Genomic DNA, 15,966 nt, shown 5'->3' on the forward strand with positions numbered 1-15,966 from the left:
TATATAATTTGAATTTATACCTTTACTTATAATCAAATCAACCAGAGAAGATTTTTCTAGTTAATGTGAATTTTTTACATGTGAAGTTGTAGATAATGTTGGCATATAAATGGCAATTTTTAAAATCATCTCCTAAAACCTCAAGCTACTCTTCAATTAAATAGAAATAGCAAAGTCCACACACAAAATAATCTGACAGCACAATACAGTTAATTAGCTGTGGTTTCTAAAATTATTGCTTTATTTCTCTATGCTTCTTTATCCTAACATACATACACACATTTCAAATTATCCATATAGCCAGGCATGGTGGCACACACCTGTAAGCCCAGCACTCAGGAGGCTGAGGCAGGAGGATTGCCGCAAATTTGAGGCCAGCCTGGGCTTTGTAGTTCAGCGGCAGCCTAAACTATACAGCAAGATCCTGTCTCAAGCAAAACAAAACAAAACAAAACAAAACATTATCCATAGAGGAAACACATAAGCACCAAAAAATATAAAAAGATATTTTGCCTTCCTCTTTTAGTCCCCTTCACCAGAGACAGCCAATAAACCAATTAGAATACCTTTAGATGAACAGAAACTACTTAATATTAACATGCTAAGTCCCACTTAGAGGAAGGAAGAGAAAGAATATAAAGAAATTGATTCTCTCATATACTATTGATAAGAATGTAAATTAATGAAATTATTTTAAAGAGAAATTATGTATATATAATATTTCATACTCATAACTGTCAATGGAACAGAAAGTTATCCTGTTTATATACTTATAAAAGTACTTTCAGATATATTTAAAGATTTTCACAACAGCAAAAAACTAGAAACAATCCAAATGTCCTCAATAGGGCACTGGTTAAATATAATGAAATACAATTTAGTCATTAAAAATAAGAGTAACCAGGCATGGTAGCACATGCCTATAGTCCCAGCACTTGGGAGGCTGAGGCAGGAAAAAATTTGAGGCCAGCATGAGTATATAATGAGCTCAAGGCCAACCTGGACCACAGAGTGAGACCCCACTCAAAAAAAACCCACAAAAACCCGGTAACAACAATGATAATAATGTTACCTAGGCACGGTGACCTATACCTGTAATCCCAGCTACTTGGGATGGTAAGCCAGGAGATTCACAGGTTTGAATCCAGCCTGGGCAATCTAGTGAGACCCTATACCAAAAAAATTTTTTTCCAGTACTAGAGATTAAACTCAGGTTCTCTACATTTTTTCATTCTTTTTGAGACAGGGTCACCATAAGAAGTCAATGTCTTCCAGTTAACCCCTTATACCACAGTCTCTCATCTCTTAAACTCTAGACCTCCCTTAAACGGATCTAAACTTTCTCCCTCCTCTTCACCCAGCCCTCTCACTGTGCTCTCTGGGACTCGAGGTCTGTCCCCCGCAAATCGCATCTGCAGCTCTTGCAGAACTTCATTTCTGTTAGCTCCACACATTAGCAGAGACTAGATTCCTTGAAGATACCATTTTTCTTGGTACCCTCTCAGGCAGTGTCAGGGTGAGGGAGTTGCTCCTCATCACCACCTGCAGATCAGTGTCCCTTCTTTCTCCCTAAAAGCCCTTTGAAACTCATTCTAAATCATTCACAAGTACAAGTAGTCTTCAGCTGCCCTCCACACTGACGGCCTCATTTCCTGAATATTCTAACATCTACTTTGCTGGCTCTCCCTCCACTGCAACCCTCATGGTTTTGGTTATTTCAGTACCTATACAGATGATCCTTCCAGCACGTGGACATCTCAGTTTCCTGACCTCCTCACCTCCAGGGATCTAGTTCTCCACCTCAACGCAGTCACCCCCTGCAATGGCATCTCCTAGACTGTGCGTTACTAACAACTAAACCACTTCCATCACCTCCACTTCCAACACTGCTCTCTTCCCACCGCCTCGCTGCTTTTCAGCCCACTCTCTCTGTAGCACATGGGCATCAAGGACTCTAATGCCACCAGGTCCTTCAGTCTATTTTTCCTACAGTCTTCACCATCCTCTTTCTTGGGCCCATCATTTTAATCAGTCCCTTCCCTGAACTCCCTTATCTCAACTCTCTTATCCCTTTATCCTCTACCAAGCTCACTTTGTAAAATACTGGTTAAATTCAACTCTCTGCTCACTCAAACCAGTACCCCACAGCTGAAAGTGACCAAAGTAAAATTAAAAGACAATGACTTGTCTGTTGTCTTTTCATTCCCAACTAGAAACTTTGAGACAGAATCTCACTATGTTACAGAGGCTGTTCTCAAAAGATCCTCCCACCTCAGCCTCGTGAGGAGCTGGAATAACAGGCATGCTCTACCATACCAGCTTTCTCTGTTTCTTCTTAAGGACCTTTCTGTCCTTCCCTCTCCTCATTCTCAGTGAAAATAATTAGAACCCACATAAATTCCCATTGCCAAACCCACTAAATTATGTGCATCTGTACCAACATACTCTTCCTATTACAATGATAAAACTGCACAATCTTCACTCATCTCTTCCACTTACCCACTGGATCCTATCCCATCTCACCAACTAATAATATCGTCTCTGCCTTTGTTTCTCTTACCATATCAACTTACCACTGCCAAATCCTACTGTCAATCCTCATCTCCATTTTATTTGCTCTATTAGCAGCAATCATTTCTATCTTGAAAACTTTTTGTTTCATACATTCAGTCAGGTCTCCTTACCTCTGTGCTGAGAACTCCCAACTGGAAGTTTCTGACCCAAACCTTTCATCTGAACCCCCAGCTCTTACATTCAAGTGCCTGTCTTAGATATCTATTGTGTATTTCAAACTTAACATGTCCCAAAGCAACCTCCCAATTCCCAACCTCTGTTTGCCAACCCTGTTCCTCTTATAAATTTCCTTATTTCAATAAATAATAACTCCATTTCTCCATCTGCTCAGATCAAAAGGTCCTTTTTTATTCCTCTCTTTATCTCACACTCCAAATCCAATCCATCAACAAATCTTGGTTCTATCTTTAAAGTCTTATAAATCTTTTTAACTGGGACTTTTCTTTTTTAGATGATAAACTGTTTCTCAAAGCTTCCTCAAGCTGAGAGGGTAAACTGCCACCTGCTCCTCCCCTTAGCTCAGAGGAAATTGAAGGAAATTGACAGAAATATGCACAACCTCCCAAGGGAGTCTGCAGATATTTTGGCCTCAGGAGACTGGAGTCCGGTTTCCTTGCAGAAGGGAGGGAAGGTGCGGAGGACAGTGGGAGGGTGGGGGGTGCCGACAAGAGTGAAGGATCCCCTCCTTTGTTGTCTCACTGCGCCCCTCACCTCTGTTCCTTGCAATAAAAGCCCTTGCACATCGGAACATGGAGAGATGGAGATCTGAGGCAATAAGAGCCCCCTCCATCTCCTTCAGAGCTCACTTTGAATAAACCTATTCTTTTTCCACCAATGACAGTAATGTGCTCTGGTCCTGTAAGTTGTTAACATTAGAGGAACCTGGGAGAAGGACATACAAGAACTCTCAGTACTATCTTTTCAACCCTGCCATAAATCTAAAATCATATCAAAGTTGAAAGTTTAAAGTAAAGCAAGTCAAGTCATTGTCATTTATTGAAAACTTCAGTGCCAAGAAGCACACAGAAGGTGAAGGTCCTCAATAAACATGTACTCACTGAGTGAAAATTGAATGCTAACTATCTGAGACCCTTTCAAGTTCAGCGCCTATATGTTTCCTTGCAGTGCCTCTTTACAGCCACCAGCTTCTATCCTCCTGCTGGGTTTCCGACGTGTTAGCTGCCATTCCTCTCATGAGTTTCTTTCTTCGTTTATAACAAGGGCTCTTCTACCCATTATCTTCTAAGAGCCATAAGCCTTAAGGCATTTCTTCTCTTTTAAATTTAAACATAAATTTCCTTTTCATAGCACTTTGAATCAAACCTCTCTGAAAATTACAAATCTGAAGGCTATAACCTTGTCCCTATTTATGGTTTTAAAGATATCAACATCTTAGCTTATTTAGATAAAAATTTTAGAACTCTTAAAAACAACCTCTTTTCTGTATTTTATCTAAATGTAGATTTGGGCATTCAAGATGTGAAGATCATGGCTAAATTTATATCTTTAAATTTATCAGAATAAGTGTTTCTTTATTACAGTATTCAGCTTTTTAGAAACTTGTACTTTAAAAGCATATACTGTTTTAAAAAGCTGTTTCAGGGAACTTATGGCAGGTAAAAGGCCTCCTAATAAAGATCATAAATTAAACATTTAAAACATTGAGAGGAGCTAGTACAGCATTATATCTAGCCTTATACGAAACCAGATTTTCTTCTACTTGGTTCCAGTAATCTATGTAAATCTCCAACTGATAAAGAATATATCCTTAGGAATTCTACTGGTTAAATAGTTCAGTTTTTGAAGGAACTATTTTTAAATAAGCCTTAAATATACACCAAACCTCCAATAGAGTTGGCAGCTTCAGAAAAGCTTAATTACCCTCTTATTCGTTAACCATCCAAAGAAGCCAATCCAGTAACCACCATAGTACTTATTACCTGCTGTGAACACAGCCAAGTGGATTCCCCACTGTTAAATTCAGAAAAATAAACAAGAAGGAAAAGAAATAGGGATGCAGATAGAGGAGGTAACAATACAGCAACCAGGGACAAATGAGAGCCTCAGCCTGGCTTTTGACACAGAGAAAGATGAAGAACCATTTTCAGGGATTCTATGGAAAATATCTAGGAAAATGCTTTCTTTCACTATAGTAAAGAAAGTCAACTAAGAATACAGCAATTTACTGTAATTTTCTTTAAATGCATCTCCATAGGAATCAGGGAATAAAATTACATTTTGACTTTGGGCTGATACAGGGCCAGTAAATGAAAAAAGAAAACCCTTGGGAAAAAAAGATATGTCATAAAACATTTTTTAATGCAAAAGAACTACAATGGCACAAAGAATATATAATTCTAATAATAAGGAATAGTTGACAGCAGACACTATATCAGGGTTCACAGTCTCTCCAGTGATGCTTCCCTTCTGAATTCACCATAAAATTGGTTCTGTGCTGGTTAAGTTAAATCAAGAGCAGTAGCATCAAGCTGCATGAATCTGACTGCAGAGAGCTATTGTCTTTTTGAAAATGGGTTTTGAAAAGATACCTCCTTAACAGAAATGCTGAATTAGAACCTTAACCACAGCCACACATCTGGGCACTGCCTTAGGAAAAACTGTCCCACAGTAAATAGAGTGGAAAGTATACGGGGATATGTGCTACATAACAAGTGTTATACACCGCTATCTGAGAAAACTCACAAACAACACTCATACTAGTAATAAAATCTAGGCCTCACCAGAAAGAAAGAAAAGTCAACATATAAGGAGATGGGCTTTTTAATTTACAGTAAATATAGACAGTCCTTGTATTTATTAAGGGAAACTGTTAACTAGCTTACTAGTTACATATTTGTAACTAGTTACATAGTTACATATTTGTAACTTACTAGTTACATATTTGGTTGTAATTGATCTTTTTGAAGGGTTTTTAACAAATGTTATTTCCATTAGCCTTTATCAAGTGCTGTGAGCTAGATACAAAAAAAAATCATAAAACTGGAACAAACCATAGAATACAGTAAAATTCATCGTAAGTCAACCTTCAGTTTGCAGGTAAGAATTTTTTCTCCATAGTACCCCTAATATCTGATTAGTTAAGGTCTACTATACTTTCTTTAATAACAGCAAAGTATAAGCTAAGGCTGATACAGAAGGAACAAAGCTTAACTGAATATTTAAATGGGATCAGAAAACTGGGCAAGGGCTGGGGATTTACCTCAGTGGCAAAAGCGCCTGCCTGGCAAGCGCAAGGTCGTGAGTTCGGTTCCCGGTACCGGAGAAAAACCAAAAAAAAAAAAAAAAAGAAAACTGGGCAATAGAAAATTCTACCTTTATTGGCTACTATTTTCCTTTTTAAGTTTTTAATATTTTTATTAGCATATGTTTATAGTACATAATATAATTATACTCATGAGGAGTTAGCACATGTACATAATATATCTTAATTCTTTTTACTTCTTCCCTTCCCTTTCCTCTAGCTGCTATTTTCTGTTTACTGAAAATTTGTTATAAGCCACCTGTAAGGACCAACTAATGGCTATTTAATCATTAGGAATATTTTGCTTAGAAGTATTTTTTTTTAGATTACTTAAAATACCTTTAACAGGTTGGGGATGTAGCTCAGTGGTGGAGTACCTGCCTGGCATGCATGTGCACTTGGCTTCTAGCTCTGCCACCAAAAAAATAAAATAAAATAAGATAAAATTTACTTAAATGGAGACCTCCTGAGAATGCATGTTGATTACTAAGCATAGCTAAAGATAAGATATTATTATTCCCACTTTATAAGTGAAGAAACAGTTAAGGGAATTAGCCCTAGTTATATATAGTCATAGAACACAGATTTTCAATTGACTAATCCAACATTAATTTCATTCATTCCACATTACAGAGTAGGTGGGAAAAATGCATTTTAAGAGATAAATAGAAAAAATAACTTTAAATTTGCAACAGAAATAAAATTATAGCCAGGCATGGTGTAACAGGCCTGTAATGCCAGTACTCTGGGAGGCTGAAGCAGGAGGATTGCAAGTTCAAGCTCAGCCTGAACAATTCAGTGACAATGATACCCTGTTTTAAAAAGGGGGAGAGGATGGAGGTATATCTCGGTGTAAAGGCCCTGGGCTTAACCCCTGGTAATATATACACAGGAAGGAAGGAAGGAAGGAAGGAAGGAAGGAAGGAAGGGAGGAGGGGAAGGAAGAAAGGGAAGAAGGAAGGAAGGAAGGAAGGAAGGGGAAAAAAGAAATAAACTTATTTGGATATTAAAACAGTGCTTAATATATCCAACTCTGAGTTCAATGACAGTTAAAAAGATGTGAAATTCAGTGTATACAAATTAACAATATACTAAACATGTGATTCAATAAAGTCCTTGGTCACTGCAATCACTGTTACCACATAATGAATTTAGCTGGTATAATCCAGGCTCTTGTGTGTGACAAGCAATGAATTGCGAGCACACACCCAGTGGCAAATGGAAACCAGCTACATTTACTGACAATCATGAGAAGTTGTGCTAAGGGCAAGTCTGTGCCAACACAAGATATGGCACAAACAGAACAGTGGCGCCAGAGGGACCAAAAAAGCGAGGCACTGCACACAAAATACAGCACACAGCAGCAGCCCCCAGATAAATCAGGCTTTCGGAATTTAAAGGATATTAAGGATATTATTAAGAGAGATAGCTCCCGAGAGACAGGAGGGGACCTGAAAAAGGGTTGCCATCAAGCCCACTTCTCAAAGGAAGGCTTTTAGAGCAAAATCATGAGGTGGGTACAACGTGGGTCAAAACTATGATCAACCAGTAAGATTACAGTTATAGCCACTTAGGTAATACTGATCCAATGGGGAAGCAGGTCATGTAGCAAGTATACATAGAAAAAACTTAAGACTTTCTTTAGGAAGGAATGGATCAGGAGGTTTTGACACCCACCTGGGTGACTAATGTGTGCTTAGACTTTACTGGACCAGGTGCTGACAATTATCTTATCCCCTGGGGAGGTATACAGGCCTGGTCATTCTCTCTTTATCTTGAAGCCTGGCCTCCAGCAGATACGATTCCAGCCACAGTTGTGATGAGTTCTCATCTTCTGCACTGACTCCCTTGAGGGCCTGGCCTTGTCTGACTGCCTCTAATATATCTACCTGACTTAGCTGTCTACAATAACAGGATGCTGTGTTATCTCAGGGGCTCTCAATATGCCTGCCTATCCCAGAATGCACTCTGATCTTACTTACATTCACAGTATGTAGTACCTACTTATGAATTCTTAGTAAGGGTGGAGTAGGGTAAAGGTGTCTAAAGGTCAGGCTAGAAGATCCAACATGCATGTCCTCTCACCTGGAGCATTAGAGATTTACTGGATTTTTTTATTATGTGATTCTCTTAGGACAATGGAAGGAGGAAGGATCCTAGGGTGCTATTTAAAATTTAATGGGTGGAAGAGAGTGATTTTCTCAGCTCCATTGTTTCTGATTTGATATACTTGTGGATTACTACAAAAACAAGCACAAATAGCCCAAAACCTGCCTTTTCTCACTCCCTTCCTGTCTCCAATATGGACAAAGTAAAATGACAACAATGATCTTTAAGAGTACTAAGTAGTGAAGAGCTGTGGAAGATATGGAGAAATGTCAAAAACCTCATTTAAATCAACTTCACAAATTATGTGTATTTTTTAGTGAGTTTAATCTATACAAATATCATTAAGTTGGGGCTCAAAATAGGCCACAAATTAATGCTAATTTGGCATGCTGAGTACACTGAATTTAAGAGACATTAGAAGGCTTCACAGCGGGGGATTTAGCTCACTGGCACAGCCCCTGCCTGGCAAGCATGAGGTCGTGAGTTCAATTCCCAGTACCGGGGAAAAAAAAAAAAAAAAAGTAGCCAGCTTTGTGTTTGGGGGCTGGGGATATAGCTCAGTGGCATAAGCGCCTGCCTGGCAAGCACAAGGCTGTGAGTTCAATCCCCGGTACTGCAAAAAAAAAAAAAGAAGGCTTCAAAAACAAGATCTCTCTGGCTTTCTCCTGCCCTCGTATATCTTGCCCCTTTCTCTCCACCTCCAACCCAGGCATCAACCATAATCTTTCTTCCCCAGGTTGGGTCATAGAAACTAGAACTTCTCTCTCCTCAAACAAGCCATGAAACCTAGGAAGTTCTTTCTTTGCCTTCTCCCTTGAAGATCCTCATGGGGAGGGGGGTGTCCTCATCAGATATCCAGGAGGAAAGAATCCTATACAGAGAGGCCAAGAATCTAAATAGATAGCCCTTGCTAAGTTTTCACTTTCTAATGACCACTACTAGCTCATATCTATTTTTATCTTTTAATTAAGTTTATTGGTACACTTTAGGTATACATAATGATCACATACATCATAGAGAATTTATACCTGTACATGATATACCTTGATTTTTTTCCCATTCCTCTATCCTCCCTTCAACCTCTCTTCCCCTCCTTATTTACAAAACCTTTGTTTCCACTGCCCATACCTTTTATTCAGTCACATTTCTACATGGCTGTTCATTCTTCATTAAACCAAAGCATAATAAGTTTTCCCTGACTCTTCATTTCTGAAGCCATACATGTCACATAAAACTTTGATTAAGGGGCTGGGGATTTAGCTCAGTGGCACAGCGCCTGCCTGGCAAGCACAACGTCGTGAGTTCTTTCTTCCCCAGTGAGTTCGATTCCCAGTACCAGGGGAAAAAAAAAAAACAACTTTGATTAAATAAACTTACTATGTTTTTCTCTTGTTAATCTGTCATTTGTTAGAGTGTTGGGCATAGACCTTCATGAATGATGAAAGCTATCATATCTTTTTGCCCTTATACTTTCTTTAAAATTGGATCTTATTCACACACTATCAAAATTTGTTCAGCTCATCACATCATATCAGCATGATTTACCACTGGTAATATTAAACTTAATAACTTGGTTAAGATATCATTTCCAACCCACAAACTGGAAAAAAATTTTAGCCAACTGTCCCTCAGACAAAGGACTTCTATCTATAACATGTAAAGAATTTTTAAAAATCAGACCCCCAAAATGCAAAGACCCAATCCAAAAATGGGAATCTGAAATAAATATACACTTCTCAGATGAAGAAATACAAATGGCAAGTTAGTATATGAAAAAATGTTCAACATCATTGGTCATCTGAGAAATGCAAGTGAAAACAACACTGAGATTCCATCTCACCCCAGAAAGAGTGGCTATCATCAAGAAATCAACCAATAACAAATGCTGGAGGGGCTGTGGGGAAAAAGGAACCCTTCTTGACTGTTGGTGGGAGTGTAGACTGTACATCCACTCTGGAAATTAATATGGAGATTCCTTAAAAAACTAGGATGGGAGGTCCCATTTGACCCAGCTATTCCCCTTCTGGGTATCTTCCCAGAAGAATTTAAAACATTGTATTGGGGCTGGGGATTTAGCTCAGAGGCAAAAGCGCCTGCCTGGCAAGCGCAAGGTCGTGAGTTCGGTTCCCAGTACTGGAGAAAAACCAAAAAAAAAAACCAAAAAACATTGTATTGTGCTGGGGATATAGCTCTGCAGCATAAGTGCCTGCCTGGCAAGTGCAAGGTTTTGAGTTCAATTCCCGGTACAAAAAAACCCCCAAAACACCATACCACAGCAATATATGTGTGCCCGGGTGTATAGCAGCACAATTTGTAATAGCTAAATCTTGGAAACAACCCAAATGCCCATTAACCAAGGAATGGATAAAAAAGATGTGGTAAAGCCGGGGATTTAGCTCAGCAGCACAGTGCCTGCCTGGCAAGTGTGAAGTCCTGCATTCGATTCCTGGTACAAAAAAAAGATGTGGTACTTTTATATAATGGAGTATTACTCAGCTACAAAGAAAGATAAACTCAAGGCTTTTCTAGATAAATGGATGCAACTACAGACCATACTCATAAGTGAAAAAAATCAGACATACATAAACATCGCATTGTCACCCTAGTGTAAGAAACTGAAAGAGTAAATAAGATACAAAAGGCACAATAGATATTGTGAAAGGAAAAGAAACTGCTCAAAAGGAAAGAACTGGAAACTGGGATGGGGGAAAGGAGAAAAGAAGGAAAGAATGTATACGCACACACACAAGATAACTAGTACTTGTACTATTAATTTCTATTAGTTCATTGAAAGGAACAGTGTTTATATTGTTTAATCAATCTTACATGCCTATATCTTGTAATCTGAGCAACTACTTTGATGATAACAATTTGCAATATAATAACCATTGTTAACTTCCTATCCTGTTTTGAAATTCTGTATCATTTTTTTTTATTATCTTTAGAATAAAAAAGGGGGAAAATAGCATTTTCCAGGTTTCTTTACAGTCTTTTCTGTGAGAGTGAGACAGTGCAAACTCAAAGCTAGTCGTGAGGGTTAACACTGCCTCCTGGAGAAGGAGAGTTTACTTCTCTGGTATTCTTCCCAAAAACCCATAATCCCAGACTAGGCTTTTGTAAAACATTATTGGGTAACTCCAAATTGAAAAACATTTTATAAAACATCCAGCCAAACAAGGAAAGATCCATGACAGAATAAGAAAACTGCAAGGATCAGCACAAAGTCCTTGAGGCATCTGGTGTAAATGTTTGGGTGCCTTCAGAGGTCCCAGTGCTTGGGAGATTCCATGCTCCGTCTTATCTCCACAACACCCTGTGTTTACCAGTGGCTCTGGTGCTGAGCTGAGAACAATGCCTCTGCTGGCGGACGGGTTTGGTACTGTGAGACTCATGTCCAAATCAAGCCTTACAGAAACATGCAATGTAGGATCCTGGATTGGATCTTGGAGCATAAAAAGGAAAAACTTGAAGCATTAGTGGAAAAATTGATGAAACCCAAATTGTGCCTGGAATTTAGTTAATAATAATAATTAATTCTGGTTTCTTAGTTTTGTCAGGTATATAATAATAATGTAAATTTTTAACAGGGGAAATTGTAAAGCGATAGGAATATTATTCTGAGAAATATACTTTGAAGATAGTCTTTCTTAAACTCTGAGTGGGAAGCTACTAGTACACAAAATTGCCTACTTGCCTGCAGACATGACTGAGGTCATAGATTTGAAAGGTCCCTACACAAAAGAATCGGGGTAGACAGTCAATAAAGTATGATGGCTTCACTAAGCTAGATCTGATTGGAAAAGTGCTGGCAGTTACCCATCTGTGGCTTAATCATTTGCCTTTAAACCCACAAAATGTTTGCAGAGGAAGCAGGCCAAAGGTATATCCTAATAAAATCTAGGTGGCATCCAGGAGGATTGTACCCCCATAGTACCCAGCTGTTGAGGAACTGGGGGAAGGGACTTCTGTGCTAGGGGATAAGCTGCTCACTGTAACTGCCTGGGTGCACTTGGTACCCACCCCTTGGTACTCAAGATCGAGAAATAAAGTCTCCCTTTCACTGCGCTCCTAGTTCTCAGTCTGATTTCTCCATTGTGCATGATCGAAGGAGTGAATGGCTTGTTCTTCACATTACCTTTGCAACTTTCCCATAAATCTACAATTATTCAGAATTAAAAAGTTTAGTTTAGGAGTACTGGGGATATAGCTCAGTGGTGGTGCTTGCCTAGCATGTAGAAGGCCCTGGGTTCAATCTCCAGCACCAAAAACAAAGTTTATTTTTTTTTTAATCTGTTCAACGCTATATGCGTATGATCTCATTTATTACTTTGCTGACTGTAAGACAGGAAAACCAAACTGTTTTTCCTATTGGCATTGCAAAATGGAATTTTAAAAGATTTGTTTTTCTTTCAGAAATAAGCAACTTCTCCAAACTTCCTCCACCTGAACACACAACCACCACCCGCTCCTCTCCTCAGCCCAACAGTGAAAGAATATGCAGATCCTGACACCGTGAGGCCTAGAGCCCAGTTTCCTTTCCACAAGAAAGGGGCCAATGAGCCGAAGGTGGCTGAAAGTGATAAAGCAGATGTGGACATCTGCACTGTCTCTGTGCTTCCCCTCTCCCTGAGCTATGAGATAGCTGGAAATGATACAGCAAGTGTGAAGATCGGCACTCTCTGCTCCCCTTTCTTACTGTAAAAGACATTTACCCTCCTTTACAAGGGGAGATGGTGATTTGCAGCAAATAGTCCTCTCCTTCTCCCCTAGCTACCTTTGAATAAATTCTTCATTTTTATCAAATATAGGCCATCTTGGATTTGGTCAGTGGCAGCAAGCAAAGCAACCTAAGTATGTAAACTTAAGTGGCCAGTAACACTGTCACACTCAACCTCAACTTAATGTAGTACTTCTGACACTAGACATGTGACATTTCCCCCACATATCAAGCAATTCTACAGCAGGCTTCAACTGGGTGTCTTATAAATTCCCAGTTCTGATACGATCTACCTGGAGATAGTATAAGATCCCTCAGGTTAAGAGCTTCATCCCACAACACTGTCTCACTTTAAATGCCAATTACAAGACCCAGGTTGTGACCTACACTTCTAACAAGTGCTCCTTTTAATTGTCCTTCACTCCCCCTGAAAGAGTGCCTACTGTCCTAACTCCATTTGTCCCTCCTGCCTGTTCCTTCTTTATTTCTCTCTATCCTATCTCACGTTCTAGGAACATGATCCCTGCAAGCAATCATGTTATGATGGGAATCAAAGCCCCCACGCATGGTAATAATTTCCGTGGCACTGCATGACCAGACCTGAAACAATGATCAATTGGACTATAGTTTGACCAAGACCGCTTGATTATGCACACTTCTCATCCCCTGCTCTTATTCTTCTCCTGTATAATTTTAGACCTATTGTCAGTATTTACAGACAGTGCTTAAGTTGTTAGACCGCTGTCCTCCCCACTAAAATAAGTTCCTTTCCTGTTTCACTACCACTAGTCTCTCTGCTATTTGATATGGCAGCCAGTAACTGAACCTGATCTGTTGGGATCTGTAGGGTCAGGCCTCTTTGGCACAGGTCTCTGATAACACCATAACCTCCTTCTTGCTTTGAATAATGTGCTAGAATGGCTTACAGAACACAGGCAAACACTATTTACTATTGATAATTTATTTCAAACCATATTTTGAAGGATGTAAATGAGCAGCCAGATGAAGAGACACATGAGCAAGGTTTGGAATCATCTCCGTCTCAGAAGCTTCCGTCGTTGTGGTTGTGGTATATACCACCCTCTTGTCAGGAGGAGGTGTTCTTGTTCAGCAGTCAAGAAGCTCAACAAACTCCATGGTTTCCGGTGTTTCTGTGGAGGTTTCATTATGTAACCATGATTGATTAAATCACTGGCCATTGGTGATCAACTCACATTTAGCTCTTCTTCCCTATCTAAAGATTGAGGGGAAAAAATAAAGAGGCTAAAGTTCTAACCCTCCAATACATAGTTGGTTCTCCTGACAACCATCTCATCCATTTTTAGGCTAACCGGGAGCCCCCAACTAAGTATTTCATTAGCATATAAAAGGGCGCTTATTGCTTTGGAAATTCTAAAAGTTTTAGGAGCTAGAAGCCAGGAAATGGAGAGAAGACCAAAAGTACTATTTATTATAAATCACAGTATCACACTGACTGTCTCCTGTAACTGCACCCTTTCCTCAATCCACTTCAGCCACCCTGGCCTCTTTGCTATCCCTCAAATCCACCAAATATTCACTCACTCCTGCACTTTGCCCCATTTCCTCTGCTTGGTCTGAATTTCCTTCAGATAGTCATATAGTTTATCCCCTCACTTCCTTCAACTCTCTGCTCAAATTAATGTTAGAAAGAATTTTCTTGCCCACTCTCTTAAAAAAAAAACTTTGATCTACTTATTTGTGAATAATTATGTTTCCCTTCTGTCCTTTTAACTGAGTTCCCATAATGAAATTAATTTTTTCTCTTATAGGAGACTTATGTCATTCTTCCTCCTTAAAGTTTAAACACCAAAGGGCACATTCTTTCTTTTAAACCCAGGGAATAATTCCAGCACTGGAAGGCTAAGGGAGGATAAGGGTAAGTTCCAAGGGCACTCTAGGATACTTACTGAGTTCAAGGCCAGCCCGAACTACATAGTAAGATCCTGAAGGAGGGCGGCGAGTGAGGGAAGAACAAATTCAGGGAAACAGAAACAAACCCCTCAGATTCACCTGTTTTTACTTACTTGCTTTCATCACTAATTTTAGAAGCTACTTAACTAAACAATGAAGTAGCAGACCCCTGCTAGCTTTATTGTAACTAACACCTCTGATAACACCCTTTGGTAATGATTAAATTGCTTATTTAGGGATCTGGAGATCACCTTCTCTAGCTCTACTGATTGAAGCTATTATAGACAGCTGAGATAGGTAGAAATATTGCAGGCTGTCAGATAGGGTTAGGCCCTGGAGAGAGTCAATACAAAAGATAAAAACACATGACAACTGTGGCTGGAGGCCAAGCCTCAAGATAAAGATGAAATGACCAGGCCTACATGCTTCCCCAAGGGAGAAGTGGTAACACCTCGTCCAGTAAAGTCTAGCTAGACACCAGTCACCTTGGTGGGTGACCAAGACCCTCGGACTCATCCCTTCCTGACAAGTTCTTTGTTCTTTTCATGTACACTTGCTGTGTGATTTGCTTCCCCATTGGATCAATACTACTGAAGCAACTATACTTGTAACTTCATTGTTTGATCATAGTTTTGTCCCACATTGTACCCACTTCATGATTTTGTACCCACCTCGTCATTTTGCTCTATAAAACTCCCTCCAGAAAGTGAGCTCACTGGCAACCCACTCAGGACTCATCCTGTCTCTCAGGCAGGAGCTGTCTTTCTCAATACATATATTTCCTACACTTAACCTCCCTTGTTCCTTAGAATTCATTCTTCAATTTTAGGGAACATGAACTCAGCATATTGGGCATCTAGCAGGTTTGGAGTTATAATATTTTCCCATAATTTGAAGGTCCTATATCACACTCATCAACCCATTTATTACTGAGAGGGTAAAATAGATTTTTTGTTTTTTTGAAACAGTGTCTCACTGTGTAGCTCACGCTGGCCTCAAACTCAAGGTGATCCTCTGCCTTAGCCTCCTGAGTGCTGGGAACACAGGTGTGCACCACCATGCCCATAATAGATCTTTAAGAATTGAGCCACTTCTCCAAATTTCCTCAGGCTGAGCGCATAAGCAACTCCTCCCCCTCCAACTCAGATAAATGGACAGAAAACTGAGCAATGATGTGCTAGGTGTGGTGGCACACACCTGCAATCCCAGCACTAGGGAGGCTAAGGCAGGAGGATCATGGTAACTTTGAGACCAGGCTGGTCTACATTGTGAGTTCAAAGCCAGCCTGAACTGCATAGCAAGACCCTGTCTGAAAAAAAAGAAAGAAAGAAAGAAAGAAAGAAAGAAAGAAAGAAAGAAAGAAAGAAAAGAA

General features: G+C 39.6%; 2 protein-coding genes across 3 annotated transcripts in view; both read right to left on the reverse strand.

Moving 5' to 3' along the window:
* Positions 1 to 15,966, reverse strand: part of Ppm1e (protein phosphatase, Mg2+/Mn2+ dependent, 1E) — a 147,826-nt gene that overhangs the window by 50,013 nt on the left and 81,847 nt on the right. The gene's annotated exons all lie outside the window — the stretch shown is intronic.
* Positions 13,608 to 15,966, reverse strand: part of Rad51c (RAD51 paralog C) — a 125,032-nt gene continuing 122,673 nt past the window's right edge. For both annotated transcript variants that reach the window (XM_005393997.2, XM_013519223.1), the window contains exon 10: positions 13,608 to 13,813. The gene's annotated coding sequence lies outside the window, so the exon portion shown is untranslated. The remainder of the gene's footprint in view (positions 13,814 to 15,966) is intronic.

Source organism: Chinchilla lanigera, unplaced genomic scaffold (genome assembly GCF_000276665.1).
Source record: "Chinchilla lanigera isolate Chin_1 unplaced genomic scaffold, ChiLan1.0 scaffold00050, whole genome shotgun sequence".
In the NCBI taxonomy this organism is placed as follows: Eukaryota; Metazoa; Chordata; class Mammalia; order Rodentia; family Chinchillidae; genus Chinchilla; species Chinchilla lanigera.